The 16,150-nt window shown below is 38.5% G+C and overlaps 1 protein-coding gene across 1 annotated transcript in view; it reads right to left on the bottom strand.

Moving 5' to 3' along the window:
- Positions 1-15,375, bottom strand: part of hivep2a (HIVEP zinc finger 2a) — a 43,643-nt gene extending 28,268 nt beyond the window's left edge. Inside the window, 1 exon segment of the mRNA XM_059512412.1 lies at positions 15,214-15,375. The gene's annotated coding sequence lies outside the window, so the exon portion shown is untranslated.
- Between the last annotated feature and the right edge of the window lie 775 nt (positions 15,376-16,150).

Raw genomic sequence — 16,150 nt, 5'->3', positions numbered from 1 at the left:
ACAAGACTGTAGATATAACACCACAACAGTGCAGGCGACTGACTCACTCGCACACACGTACACATCCGCCCACATGCAAGAGCACATCTCTATACTGTAGCTGTCTTTGAGTGAGGAGACAAAGGATGTGAGGTGAAGAATGGTGAATTGTTTTATCAAGTTTGCTCTGACTAGAGAGACAGGTTTTCTGGCCATGGAATTGGGGTCTGCCACACAAACTTGGGCCAAGAAACAAACACTGATTAACAGTTCCAGGCTTGGAAACTCTGGGTATCAGTGGAGGAAAAAGGAATGGAGGAACAGGCCAGATTTCCCCAGACCAAATATACCCGTGGAAAAGCTGGGCACTAGCACGCAAATACGCATACTTGTGCAAACGAGCGCAAAGCAGTTTCTGATGGCATTGTCATTTTTTTTTTCTTTCCCTTGTTGTGAGTCTCTCTGAGAAAATATTTTTCCAAGCTGCTTGGAAAGTGGAAAATCAAGCGGCTCTCTGGCGTTTTCCACATCTGTCATAACGTGACGAGTCCTCTCCCCGGGCATGTTCATTTCCAGAGACGGGACCGTAGTGTAATCTGACCGTGAATTTCCATTTCTAAAAGACACAACTACATAACAAAGGCAGCACAGTGGGGATGGAACTGCTCATTCACAATTTCTCAGCCTCTTCCAGCACTGGGATGAAACCCCTCAATACGAAATTAAGAATTGTTTTTCCAGTTTCACTGACATGCAGCTGAGCCTTTCCGTGTTTCACGCTAAGCTTGTTCCGTATCACGCTAAGCTTGTTCCGTATGTTTGTACCATGGGTGCATTCAGCTGAGTCACATCTGATACTGGGGAGCTGTGAACAGCAAAAACAGATACTATTTGGCCTATTTTTAACAGGTGAACCCCTAAAACAATCACCAAATTAGAGCTGTACGAAATTCGACTAACGACGCAGACCTTATTACAGACCAGTAGACATTGACTGGCATATTAAAACTACAATATGAAAATAAATAACAACAACAGTAGAAATGATATACATATAAACCTCTCGATGACAGAGTTTCAAAATTAAAGGCAATAAGTTTGCAGTTTCAGAGTCATACTGCAGTTTATTGAATCAGATATTGATTCAAAACTCGTTTTTACTGATTCAGTGAGTCCATTCATTAAAACATTAATTCAGATGAATCCACTGAGTAAAGGATAGATCAGACTGATTCACACAGTTTGAGTCTTTTGAAATTATTCATTAAAATAATCAGTTAATGAATGAGACACTGTAAATATAAGACACACTTAAAGGAACCAAGTCATTTGTCATTTATTTAGAATATACTAGTCAAGTTGTATGTATATGATTCTTTAAAGAAAGCTGGGTCATAGGCTTGAGAATTAGACTACATTGTTATGCTGTATGGATGTGATTCCCTAAAAAGAACCACATCAGAAGAATTGTTTATATGTGATTCACCCTACACTTTGCATGCAGAATAGGAAAGTGTTTTCTTTATTTATAAGTGTTTTATCTATAATTTTGATACATGTATGTTTCTCATCTCAATCACATTCATTTCAGACTCAAGGTCAAAATCACTACTCAGGTTTTTTTTTTTTTGCATAACTTTCAAGTCAACACTGAGTATGTCATTCTAAAAGCAAACTATTGTCTATCAGCACCTCTCAAAGTGAAAACAGCACCCATGCCCAGACACAAATCAAATGCTCCAGTCGGAATGGCCATTGCAATTTCAACAGGCAATTTCCCCTCTTATTCCATTCTTAAAAACACGTCTGCCACAGTCAAACAACTTGAAAAATCATTTCACCTGAGAGACACGAAACCCTTTTTACAGGTTTCAGGAACGTGTAACTGTGGAAGAGAGGAAAGTTCGGTTGATGTCATAGGCTGACTCTCAAGGGGAAAGCCCTGTCTTACAGAATCAAATCCACACAATGAAGTCCATGCTTCAGCCATTTGTCTTCAGAGATCTGAGCTAAGTGTGAAGCAAATACAATTCAGTGCAAAGAAATACGAAGAGGGATGAGCACACAAAATCCCAAGATGTGAGTGTTACGTAACTCCCAGGACACCCTCTTTTGTGTCTCTGACAATGCAGACCTCCTCACAGATGGAAGGGACGAGGTGTCACTGCGGTCCAACTCCTAACTCGGTCGAGAACCTCACAGTGAACTCTGGCAGCATGTGTGTGTGACTTACATAACAGATGCTTCGCTGCCTCGCTGGGGCGGAGGGGTATACAAACTGTGCTGTGCGAATGTGTGTGTGTGTGTGTGTCAGAGGGGTGGAGGGGTACACTAGCTTCTCTGTTAAGCATCTGAGGTCACTGCTAGCCCCCATCACAAACAAGTTCTCATCATCTTGCCTCTTGCAGGAACGCACACATGAGGCCTCTTGAATGTTTAAGTGTGTACGTATGTTGTTTGTGTACGTCTCTTATGGGTGTGTACGGAACGCAGGAGAGCTTGTTTGTAAGTGTGTATTTACATTTATCCCTGGAGACACATCAGACTGGGGTAAGAGAAGTAAATAAAAACAATAACAAAACGGATAGGCAAATCGTGGCTGTTTTTTATTTATATATATTTTTACATTAAGCAAGAACGGATAAGCTGTCTCGCAGCTGAGGTCTAGTTGCCCCACTAAATATATTTACATGCGCAGTTATAATCAAGCTACACATTCTATCAAGTAATCTGTCCAAGTATACATGTATATTTGAAGTAGGGCTGGACGATTATGGCCTAAAATCAAAACCTCGATTAATTGAACATTTTACCTCGATTACGATTAATGAACGATTATTTTGTTTTTGTTGCATTAGCAATTCCGCAAATGAGAGCTCGGTTCAGTGTTAGGCTACTGTCTGTGAGACGGGGCTCTCTCTCCGCGTGCGCACCGAGCACAGCGCGAGTATACCAGCTACTCAGTTCAGCTTTTCCGCATCTTGTGTTTGAATGCTTTAAAGTTTTTTGAATGGTTAAATTGGCAAGTGGCAAGGCTTAATAACATGTGAAAATGATACGCTTTCGTGACAACACGCAGCAGCTTTCTGTCAACTGTCTTGAACGTCTTTTTAGACTGGCCTCAGCCAGACGGTTGAGATCGACTAGTAAAGGTGGGATATTTTTTCCTATTGAAAGCGCTATCTGACATCATAGCTCACTATCAGTAGTTATTTTATCTATGTTCGTAACATTTCTTATAGATTATTGCTCGGTGTAAGAGATAAATAAAGATCAGATAAAGATAAATTAGCACAGTACCAGTACGAGTGATTGCGTGTGTGAATTAGTCATACTGTCTCTATATTATTGTGAAGCTGGGGGTTGTAAATAGCCTAGTTTCTTCAAAAGTAGAAAATATGCTATAATAAGTTTTGAAATTTTAAGCTACTTTAGTGATAAATCACAGGACAGTGCTGATAAATAGTTTCTGTGTTCCTCTGTGCGCGCAATCTTCACAGCTACTGATTATATGAGTGTTCGTGCCACAATGCAGCTGCGCGAACATGGGAGCTCGAAATAATAATACACATCCGATCATCTAATCGCTTGAATGTCCAAACCATAAAACAAATACAACTGACAAAGTTTAGTGAAGAAGCAAGGCCATCACTATGTGTTGAACTAACTATGTGTTCACCTCCGTGTTTTGCTTTTATGTCACTGACAGGACGGGGCAGAGTCATGTTGCTACACACGCGGTTTAAAAAAACAGGATTAAAAAAACGAAATAAAGACATGGGAAAATTAAGTCGGTTAGAGGTTCTGAATTTCGGTTTTGATTACCTTCCGATTAAATCATCCAGCCCTAATTTGAAGGATTAAATTCATGTCGCACATCATTTCTGTCTGAGGGCCAATGTCATCTGATTAACAAGCTGGAACATGTATACATCACATTATGTAGGTCTGTTAGTTAGACTGGTACAATATCAGTCAGACATTAAATAAAAATAATCACATTTAAAACGTTTAAGGTGAATTAAAATAAAAATTTTGTCCAAATGAATTAATAAAAATTAGTTTTAAGTGAATTTAGGCATTAGTACAATACAAAAAAGTATAATAATTTTAAAATCTGGTAAATATTACATAGATTAAATAGAGTTAGATCATGGCAAAGTAAAAAAAAAAATAGGGCTAATGAACATATTTAATATCAACAAATATAGATAAATTACTGTCTGTAAGTCTGTCTAGTGTTAATTCGGTTTCACAGTTTCATTAATCTGTTCTTATTAAGTAGTCAGCAATATTTGCCACCCAGGAACCAAAAACTGCTAAATTCATCTAGCTAAAAATAGTTCCACGGTAAATATAGTACAGAACATTCTAATAATTTGTAATCTGTCATTTTCCCAAAACCTGTTACCTGCCACATCACTGCAGCACCTGATTGAGCCGTTTGAGATGAATATAGAAAGAACACCCAAATACTACGCAATCGATGATTCTTTATGAAAATGAACTGAGAGCAGCTAAAGCTGCCACGTCACACCTGCGCCTGATTGACACGTAGTTCTTGGACAAATTTAGTTCTAAAGCACACTTCTAAAGCAAAACAAGGTTGAGCACATTTTAACCCAGATTAGCCGTTCATGTACTTTCTATTGTTGAGTTGTAGTGAAATGCGACTATGTCAAATCTGTTCAAGAATCTCAGATGTAGACGTCACACATTCTGAGTGTATTCATTCGGATTTCATAGAAAAATGATTCAAAATAAAACTCCCCAATACCATTGTTACTGTGTAAAATAGACTGGCTCAATAAATTCCAGACATGACCATTTATTTGCTGAATAAGCCTGATTCAATATCCACAGCATTGTATTTGAACTCTGTGTGTATCTATATATCTCACACAGATAATACAAGCATATGACTTCTAGAAGAAGTAAGAACTGGTACTGCTACATAACATTTTACTTGTGTTGCCTGTATTACGTCTACGGAACATGATTTTCTGTTCTTGTCCAAATATGTTCTGACAACCATACTGTAAATCCACCCATTTCAAGCACTAACAAGAATGAAATAACATTCAAACTGAAATCTGGCTTAGAAATCTTTTGTCCACGCCCTGCGTATTATGCAAGCAGTCCTCTTCCATGACACGTTAGAAATCTATCAACAGTTCCTTTACGATTTTCCATCTCTAAAAACACTTAACCTGCGTTTAATTACTTCTGGATCAACAAATGCTGAGCGAATGACTGCCTGACCTGCCAGCTCATGAGATCACAGTATACTGCACGAACAAAAACATGCACGCATGCAACTCTATACACGCATTATGTGGTGTTGCATTGCATGCTGATGACTAGATGTGGGGAAAAGCTTTTTATATCACTATTAAACGAGCCAAGAAGGGGCCACCCTAAGTTGTCTCGGAAAGAGGCCCCCCAGTCAGGAATGTAGCGGCCGTGCCGCCCGGGGCGTCTGTGCACTGAAGCCACCTCACTGAAGGAATTTCCAGTGTTCTAATAAAACTGATAATGGGATGTGTACACAGCAGGAGTGGAAAATCAGAGGTGCGTTACGAGGTTTTCCACATTCCTCCCTCTTCGTGGACTAGACATGCATGCCCTGCATATGCTGGAGTCTGAGTGTGTGAGGATCTCTCGGTGTGTTTATGTCTACCTGCTGATGGGATATCCCCACAGGCGGACAACTGGTGTTGTTTAACACCAACAGTTTCTCTATATATGCTGCAAAACTTACAATGGATATGGAATGCCATAAGGCGTTTTATGCAAAACATGTAGACCGAATCAAGTGAAGACAAAGAATTAAAGAATAGAAAAAGATATTATCCACATAAACTACCATTCAAGATTTTATGCTTACTGAGGCTGGATTTATTTGACTAAAATCACAGTAAAAACTGAAAAATTGTGAAATATTATTATAATTTGAAGCAACTGTTTTCTATATGAATCTAATTTTAAAATGGAATTTATTCTGCCACGGCAAAGCTGAATTTTCATCATCCATTAGACCTTAGTCTTCCGCATCACACAAACCTTCAGAAATCATTTTAATATGCTGAATTGATGCTCACATAACATTTATTATTAATAAATGTCATTTAAACTGTGATGCATTTTTGTTTCATGACTGAGTGATAAAGAATGCTGTAAAACAAATCTTTATTGTTATTTTTGATCTATGCAATGCATCCTTGCTAGGGATGGGACGGTATGAAAATTTAATATCACGATTATAGTGACTAAAATTATCACGATTATCAATATTATCACGGTTTTGTTGAAACGAGATGAAAGTGTTCAAAAATAGTTGATGCTCACACTGAAAACATTTCAGCAAGTTTTATATTTAATAATCAACAAACAACTAATAAAACAAGCAACTCTATGCACTTAATTTAAAGAAAGATTAAATTCTGTGGCATTTCCTTCCTTACAATGAAAAGTGTAGAAGCATAGAAAAGCATAGAAAAGTCACTGACTTTCGCCATTCCTTCTCGAAAAAAAACAAAAAAACATTGTGCACTGCGCTTGCGTCAGACTGTTGCTGGCTGGACATGATTTAATAGTGAGTTATTAAAACCGCGATAATCAAACACGGTTTTAATGATAATTCATTTTTAAACAATATTACTAACCTTCAGCACATTTTATCACGGTTATCAATAAAACCGGTTATCGTCCCATCCCTAATCCTTGCCAAACTGAAGTATTAATTTCTTTTAAAAAAGTACAGACGTTTGAATAGTATATCAAACTTATGGCAGCTAATGTTTCATTCTTTAAGGCCACATCCTAAATAATGCAACCAATGACTGATTCCACTAAACTGCAATATTCATACAATCCAATAGTGGAGCCAAAAACTGATACCCCTTTTCTCTAAGGAAGCCCATTTTTATTTCCAACCTGGACACCTTCGGCCGTCTCCATGGGTGATAAATGTAGACAGAACCAAATAAATATCTAGTTTCTCCCACTGTTGAACAGCTTTCTGCTCAGCTTTTGTTTGGTGTGACTGTATGCAGATGGACGAGTGGCAGCCTCCTCTCCTCAGTATCACAGATAGATCTCCCTTAACTGGCAATGAGAAATGAACAACATGAACCACTCTCAGCACAGTGGGCATATGGGGATTGGCCTTCTCCATTACAGACTTTTACAGCAATTTTACAATGTTTCAGTGACGCTCCTTTTCCTGGGATAGCAATTTAAGTGAGTTCTAATGTCGTAATTTCATGCGATTTATAATGCATTTTGAATTGAATGAATAAAAAAATTGAATGAATGAATAAAAAAATAATTTTTTATCGTTCTGCTATATCACAAACATCATGATACTGTTCTGTACAGTGGGAGATTGAGATTAAGCATGTCGTTATCTATAACCTACATAATAATATTTTTTTTAAATCATATATATATATATATATATATATATATATATATATATATATATATATATATATATATATATATATATATATATATATATATATATATATATATATATATATATATATATATATATATATATTACAACAAGTTTAAGGTCATTGCATTTTTTAGCCTAATTTATAAATTAATAAAATAACATTTTATTAATTTGGGAAGTCGTGGCCTAATGGTTAGAGAGTCGGATTCCCAATCGAAAGGTTGTGAGTTCGAGTCCCGGTCCGGCAGGAATTGTGGGTGGGGGGAGTGCATGTACAGTTCTCTCTCCACCTTCAATACCACGACTTAGGTGCCCTTGAGCAAGGCATCGAACCCCCAACTGCTCCCCGGGCGCCGCAGCATAAATGGCTGCCCACTGCTCCGGGTGTGTGCTCACAGTGTGTGTGTGTGTGTTCACTGCTCTGTGTGTGTGCATTTCGGATGGGTTAAATGCAGAGCACAAATTCTGAGTATGGGTCACCATACTTGGCTGAATGTCACTTCACTTTTTTTCATTTAATTTAGTTAAGGAATGATTCAATTGGTCTGTAAAAGAGACATTTTTAATGCATTATTCTCATCACAGGAATAAAAAAGACTTAAAGAGACTTAAAAAGAAAAAATAAATCTTAAAGGCCCCTTTTCAATTGTAGTGTACCTAAGAAGCAATGTTTACTTCATTGAGAAGTATTTACTGTAAATATAATAATAATATTCAAAGAAAATCATGACATTTTAGTGGTATCAAATACTGAAATTCTGTTAGCGAAGCAATCCTAGTTAATGCTGAAAACTGATTCAAGAAATCAATATCTCATATTCAGACATTAAACATTGATGCTTACCAAGGGCAGAGGTCAAAAGGCAGTGAGGTTTGACCATAAACAATCATGCTGTAATGTTCATAGATAAGTGTCATGCCCACAGCAGTATGTGGTCAGATCTGTGTCGCACTGTAATGAGGGCTGCTGTGCTAGCGGCAGTTTTTCTATTTCCTTCCCTCTGTCCTCCCACTTACTTACACACTCCTGTCTCTCCATCTTCACACAAATAACATGTACCCCACGGCAGCATTTACAAACTCCTGTGGTTTTTAAATAGAGCAGCACAATCTCAGTCACAGCAACCCACGGCTGCTGCCTCTCCATCTGCCTGCAGATTTTTTTTCCCGTTTCCTTCCATTTCTTTTCTGTCTATTCTTCCCTCTGACTCAACTCATGGCTCCTTTCATTCACAGGCTAAAAATACAACTTGAGGCCCTCACCTTGCCTCGGCGTCAGCGCGTCAGAGAGTCAGTGGGATGAATAAACGTCAGCTGCTCTCTTCTCTATGGTGGTTGAAGATTCAGGTGGGTTTCATTACAGTAACCTCTCTCTTTCTCCATTAATCTGGTTCTTTCCTGTTCTGAAACCTCTGCATGATTCCCTTATGAAATGCCACACACTGTCACCCTCTTGAATCTCTGTGTCTGACAGATAAAGAAAGGGGATGGATTACCAGCAGCCTCCTCTAAAATCATTCCTCATCCATAGGGGCGCCAGAATGAGTGAACGAGTGAATTTTTTTATTATTTTTTTTTACATATTTTTTTTATAATAGGCTACTATTTAAAAACCATTAATTCGAAATACTACCAAAAAGAAAAAAGTCCGGCTCTTCAATCTTCCCCCGCCCATCGAGTGCTTGAAGTGCGTCAGAAACAGAGCCTGCGCGATCAGTTGTTGGTAATTTGTTGTGTAGCGTGCCCGACGCCGCATCTAATGTAGACAGCACTGCTTTTGTTAACACACAGCTCGTAGAAACGGGCCTGGCAGCTGGCGCCAGTTCTGTGTCACATGTGACATCCGGTCTATCACATGATCCTTTAGAAATCATTCTAATATGATGATTTATTATGAGTGTTGGAAACAGTTCTGCTGTAATGTGTGTGTGTGTGTGTGTGTGTATATATATATATATATATATATATATATATATATATATATATATGTATGCTAAATCATCAACACATTGACAGCGTGAAATGGGCTGTGATGCATGGGGCACCAGGTAAAATCTTGCCTAGGGCAGCAAATTGGTCAGGGCCGGCCCTGTCAAGAAGCCTCACTGAAAACTAAAATGAAAAATAATCATTTTTATTATATAATAAATAAAAATAATAATTACATTGAAAAATATAAACAGACAATTAAAATAAAATAAAATATAAAAAGTTAGACAAAGTTAGCTGAGGAGGCAAAATGTCTAGTTTTTCATTTAATTTAAGTACAAAAATTATTAAAACTAAAAATAACATTAAAATGACAAAACATTTAAACACTTTTTAAAATAATATCATTTCATTTATTAAAATGAAATGAAAAATGAATAAAAATAATAGTTTTTTAGTTTAAGTACTAAAATGATTAAAGCTGAAAATTAAATTAAAATTAATAAAAATGAAGTAGACATTTTTAAATAATATCATTATTTTAAGTACTAAAATTATTCAAACTAAAATAGACATTTTAAAATAATATTAATAAACTGACTAAAACAAAAAAAATGACTAAATCTTTAAGTAAAATTTTAATAAATTGGAAAGTACAAAATTAAAAATAAGATACTATAGTAATGATACTAAAATAACACTAGTTAGAATAAAAGCAACTAAAACACAACATATACTTGTGACCAGCCTCATTCTCTACAAAATCCGTCCAAAAAAGGTTTTGCTGGAAAAAAGGGATTTGTTGAAACGATTGCCTATAAAATCTTGCGTCCAGCGTGGAGTGACTCATTCGCTGGATGATATGTTTTATAGGGTACAGTCCACCAGCCTGGTGTGTAAAGCCTGATTTTTTTCAACATTAATAATGGAGGCCACAGACTCTCAGAGAGCATAGGGAGTCTGATCTGTCTGACAAGGCTGTTTGGAAAAAGAAGAGACAAAAAAAGACCCTAACTTTAAAAAAAGCATCTGAAGTTCAACTTTACACTTTTACCTTTAAACCATACTGTAAAGGTGAGTTCAGAGAGGGTTGTCTGATAAATTTATGACTGCACAATAAAAGTCGGTAAATATATGCTATTAAACGTCAAATCTGTACCTGGGATAGATCTGAACCGTAAATTGCTTTTATGTGAATCTCGATCATAGCAAACTGATTTTCCAGTGTGAAAGCTGCCAGGAATGTGGTTGATTGAGGCCAGTGGAGTGGTCTCACCTGTGATTCCATGGAATAAACCCACCATTTTCCTAGCTGTCTCCACTCAAAGCCTCACCTGAGCAAAGTTAAAGTGTCTTTGTGCGTCTTTCATCTCGCTGTTGCCTTTTCATCCTTTCAGGTTGAGAATGTCATGAGTCTCACTCTCTCTTTCTCTTAGCTGACCCCAGGCCTGGGCTAATGTCAGTGGGCCATCTGTGATAGGAACCCTGGGGCCCAAGTGGCAGAGGGCCACATGCCTGCCTGCCCACTTCCTGAGTTCAGCCCACACACTGGGCCTGGCCAATGCAATGCCTGCACACACACTTGTCCAGTATGATGCACACAAACGCATACAGACACAAAAATGCTGCTGGCGATGCATAGTAAACACTCATAAACATTGAAATCTACATTAACATGCTACAAGTCGAGAGGTCAGCATGACTGAACTTCCTGCCCACTCTGTGCTGCTTTACTTGCGTTCACAGATGCACTGCATTTCAAGATGTAAACAGCATACAGTAAATAACAACCGCAAGTCAGGAGATCACGTTAATGTTAAAAACAAATCATGATTTTGAATCTCAATGTTGGATCCCGTCTATTCCACCTCCTTTCTCGCTGGAGTGCTTGCCCATTTGGCTCAGGCTGGTTATCCAGGTCTCACTGTTTGCTACAGATCTGGCATTGGCCAGGACCGAACAGAAGGTATGGAGAGCTTAGCCTAGTCGGAGATCAGGCCACAGACGCAGAGAGGGGATGCAGTCAGGGTCTGTCCAACCTCCATCCATACATCTCCACACTCTTCTGGCACTCGGATCAGTGACATTTGCGTCACAAGGCACAGCTAGAGTAGGCTTGAATGAAAGCCTCAGCATTCATTATGAAAACCTGGCCATGCTGTTTTCGATCGGATCCAGCTGCATTCACCCTGTAGTTGCTCATCTATGGTTTCTAATGACAGCAGCTGCACAGTTCAGCAAATGTTTCTGGTTTTAATTGCTCACCTAATGTTTTGGGGTATTTTCTCATTGTAATGTAAATGTATTGATAGAAATAAATTAGAAACAGGAATACAAAAGGAAAAAATATAGAGGCACTAAAACAGAAATAACCAAGAAAATGATTAACCAAATAGAAGGGATTGAATAGTGAACAGGAAGCAGACATGAAATAGGCAGACTGTCTACACATCAGCATAATTAATTCATAGCCACATTAACTCACACAAAGGTCAGAGAAGTTAACAGGGGCAAAATGCCAGTCGTGTCACCATGGACACACTGCCTCTCTCCTGAGCATCTCTCAAAAGCTGCACATTGAGCAGCCTAGACTTTTAACCCACACCTATGGTCACTACAGCATCATTCAAGACTGGAGATGCCGAAGCCGTTGTCAGGAGACGACAAAATGCAAAGATATTTCATTGGTATCTGTCAACACATGACAAAAAGGGACTTCTGTGGCAGTACAGAGGATCTTGCGAAAAAAGCAAATCATGCGTGAGGAGTGAGCATGGATGTGGTGATTGTCTCTTTCACTCCTCTTCAACAGAAGGAGGAGCGCGGTGGTGCAAGGTCACAGAGGATTCTTCAGGTGTACAGGTGGCCTCCTCCTGCCATCTGTACTCTGTGGTTCTCTATTCATTTCAGGTTCTTTTCTGTCTCCAAATGGAGTTGCTTTCAGCTTAGCAATTGAATGCTGGAATTTATCATCAAAACACTATTTTCTCTACTTCTAAGAAATCAGGTCCTTAACTGTAAAGGCTGATTCTAATCAGCATGCAAAAATGCATAACATCCACTTCTGTCTGGAAAGGGAATGAAAATGTGTCATGATTAGAAGGAAAGAGAGTGGTGAGCCTCTCGGTGGAGAAATGGTTTCATTCCAGTAAAGCTTGAAAAGAGGAAGTGTACAAAGACAGCAAATGCAGGAAAACTGTGAAGGGCACACAAAAGAAGACAAGGTTAGATACTGAATGAAGTGCTCCGTTGTGTTCTTTGAAGGCTGAAAGAATATTGATAGTTGGACAAATACTTATCTTGCATTTTTATGGTTTTAAATAAATAGTTCACTTTCTCTATTTTTTTTCTTTCATGAAATACAAAAGAAGGACTTTGATTAATGTACTGGTTGCTCTTTTCATCACAGTTACAATTAATTTGGAGTGGAGGTTTTAAGATCCAGAAGAAAAAAATATACAGTATAAGCACCAAGAATAAAAGTGGTCTATATGATTTCTGCACTATATTCCAGGACTTAAATACTGAAATTGAGGCATTTGAAAAACTAAATTTAAGCGATCATCTGCCCTAACTCACAGTGGGCCATTCTTGAGATATAGTATAGTATAGATATAGTAAAGATCTATAATTTGTAACAATCAGTTTTGTGACCTTTAACTAGAACTATTAATGGAAATAAAACTGAAACGTAAATATTAAATGGTAAACTAAAAATAATGAAATGATGAATAACTGAAATAATTTTAAGCTGTACTAAAATGAATTAAATTTAAATTAATTAAACTTAGCTCTAGTAATTTAAAGTAATAAAACTTACTAAAACTGAAATAAGAAATAAATTAAAGCTAAACAGTAATATATACAAATATCAAAAGCTTATAAAATAACAAGAAAACAACCAAAAATAAAATGAAAACTAAAAATATAAAAATAAAACCATTTAAAATATTAGTAAATACTATAACAGTACATACATAGTAAAATAAAGCTATGAATTTAACTGAAGGTTCACAGATCATTGTAACTCACTAACTCAACGATCCAGTTGGAGCGGTTCGCAAGTTCAGTGGATTCAGTAAATTGAAGATTATCAGGCAACGGCTGAAATTATGGTCTCTTTCTCAAACAAATTTAACATGTCTTCAGAAGACTTTGCTACTGAGTCACATGGACTTTTATGATCCCTTGAAGCTTAAAATCTTTAGTCCCATTTAATTAAATTATATAGACAAAAGCAAATCATTAAAAATGTCTACCTTTGTGTTGCATAAGAAAACCAAAGTCCTACAAGTTTGACGTGAGGGTGAGTAAAGATCCTTTGAATTCCTTTCAAATTAAACAGTAAATTTAGAAGAAGAAAAAAACAGGAGAGCCCTTCCAAGGACTTCAGGGAGCATAGGTCTATATGTGTCACACATACACACAATTCCAGAAAAGCAAGATTTTGGGCTAATCAAATAATGGCAAGCAGAAAACAAGCGGTAAACAATGCAGTGCCCAAACCTGGACACAATAACTTCCTGTCCCAGCACCAAGACAGAGCAATTGATGAAGCAGGGTCTGTATCTGGATATTGTGCACGAGGATCTGTTGTAATCCTGTGAGTGCTGTAGTGGCAGGCTAACATCGCATTACTCTCATGCTCAAGGGCGGACAGAGCTCCCGCTCTGATCGTAATTGCTTTCAATCACACGACAGGTCAAAAGGATCCATCGTGGTAGGCTTCCCTCCAGTGATACACTTTAGACGTTCAAAGCGCAAGAAAAAAAAAAAAAGTAAACTCCAAACAAACAACGAAACGTTTATGCAAAACAGTTCGTACACACAAAACACTTGATAATCCTTAACACATGTCAAATGGGGCATTTCCCGAACCCTGTCCCAGAGACACCTCTCCGAACAACAGTACAGAAGACGAATCCGGAACGTGAAGTATTTGTGAATGGAAAATGCTTTAGCACACTTGGCAGGGAGGATCATTCCACTGCTATCACACAGACGTATTACAATTCTTTCACTCTACACAAGAAGACATACAACAAAGAGCAGGCGAATGAAAGAAAACGAGGAGGATATGCTCTCCTGACCTGCATCTCAAGGTTCCTGTAAAGGTTTCTGAATTTGAACTTTGTTGGTACATTCATATAAGTCTAAAGTTTATGTAAAAGAAATTGATGCATCTTTAAATTGGTGACTTTTAGCTAGGACTGGAATAAATGCTCCAATGACATTGGTTTGGTGTTTCCCTGCGTTATCACCAGAGCTATCCCTCACATAATGAATTATGACATGCTGATAAGGCAGACAGCTGTATGGGGGGGGGGTTGCATATCCGGAGACAGACGCATTGTGCAAACAAGCATTTTGTAATGATTCCCAGTGCAATTGATGGATGACGTGAGACATGTGAACCCGGTTTGGTGGGGGTATGTGAGGGGTGTCCCGTGACCGAGAAGGGAACTGACATTCCTCTGCGCACAAACGCTGAGGATGCATCAGTATCAATGGAAGTCTAACAGCAACGTCCTATAAAGCCTTAACAACAAATGTACAATCAGAATGCAGGAGAGATTCCTAACAAAAGCCAGCCTATATCGCTGCTGTATCATAACATATAATGTTACAGCAGCATGCGAGCTATACAGGGAAATCGAGCAAGTGGAGTATCTGTCACTGACAGCTTGCTTCAGTCCGTGGAAAACAGCTAACACAAGCTCCTCCGCTCCCTTGTCTGTCCTCGTGGTCACATCAGCCGACAGGGATATCACCTCTGATCAACACTAGACGTATTGTTAGAGACAACTCGAGAAAGGAAAAAAAAAATCTATTTGTCAACCAACCTGCCTTCTCAAGGTCCTCGGTCATCCACAACATTCCGCCAATCTCAAATTCCCCTTGTCCATTCTAGGAGGTCAGGAATAAAACGCAAGCAAGCCCCAGCTGAAACTCCCATCAATCAGAAGGCTCTCGCTGATAGAGCGTATACTAGGAGACCTACTGATGTAAGCTAGTCACCAGAGAAAATACCCAGTTGTGACGCATATCCAGGAACAAAAATAGCAATGGGGCCCCTATAGGGATTAAACAACAGACTACGCTCAGAGGTACTTTTGCAGTGCCTACTCTTCTGGGCTGTTTTAGTGCCTTTTAAATCTCTAGAGCTGCGAACACAAATCCTGCAGATGGGTCAAAGAGCCTTTTGAACAAGCATTTGTGTGTAACAATGTCTTATTGGACAGTGCTTTAATTGCAGTCTGGCCTTGGTGCCTTTGACCCTGGGATTGTCCATAGAGTGTGGTGTATAACAAGGTATCACCACTCAAACCTCCTTCTGCCACCTCCCGCAGGGCTAAAAATAGCTCACCGGGCTAATTCTTACAAAATCCCTTTATAGATGTGCTTCCACCGATCACTCTCGGCCAAGCCCAGACAATGATACAATTAGCATTTAGACCACGCCGTGAAATTGTGTGTCTGTGTGAGCGTGCATGCATTTAGCAAGCGTTATTTTACTGTAACAAAACAAACTGTGACATTGGACAGGTGTGCACTGCGACAACCCTAGTAATAAAAGATTTTACGGGGAAACCAAGCTGCTGAGCAAAGACTTCCGGCCACCCCCTTCACAGCAGAGAAGATTAATTCTAACTTATGCGAATATATATCCCAAAGCCACACTGTGTCATGAGTGACAGCAATGCAGCCCTTCTGAGGGTCACCTGAATGAACTGTCGGATCAAGAGTTATGGCCACATAAGCCAACAGCTGTGGCACCAT

This window comes from Carassius carassius, chromosome 27 (assembly GCF_963082965.1).
Source record: "Carassius carassius chromosome 27, fCarCar2.1, whole genome shotgun sequence".
Taxonomy (NCBI): domain Eukaryota; kingdom Metazoa; phylum Chordata; class Actinopteri; order Cypriniformes; family Cyprinidae; genus Carassius; species Carassius carassius.
The sequence above is the reverse complement of the archived record's forward strand: the minus strand, read 5'-3'. Positions and strand labels throughout refer to the sequence as shown.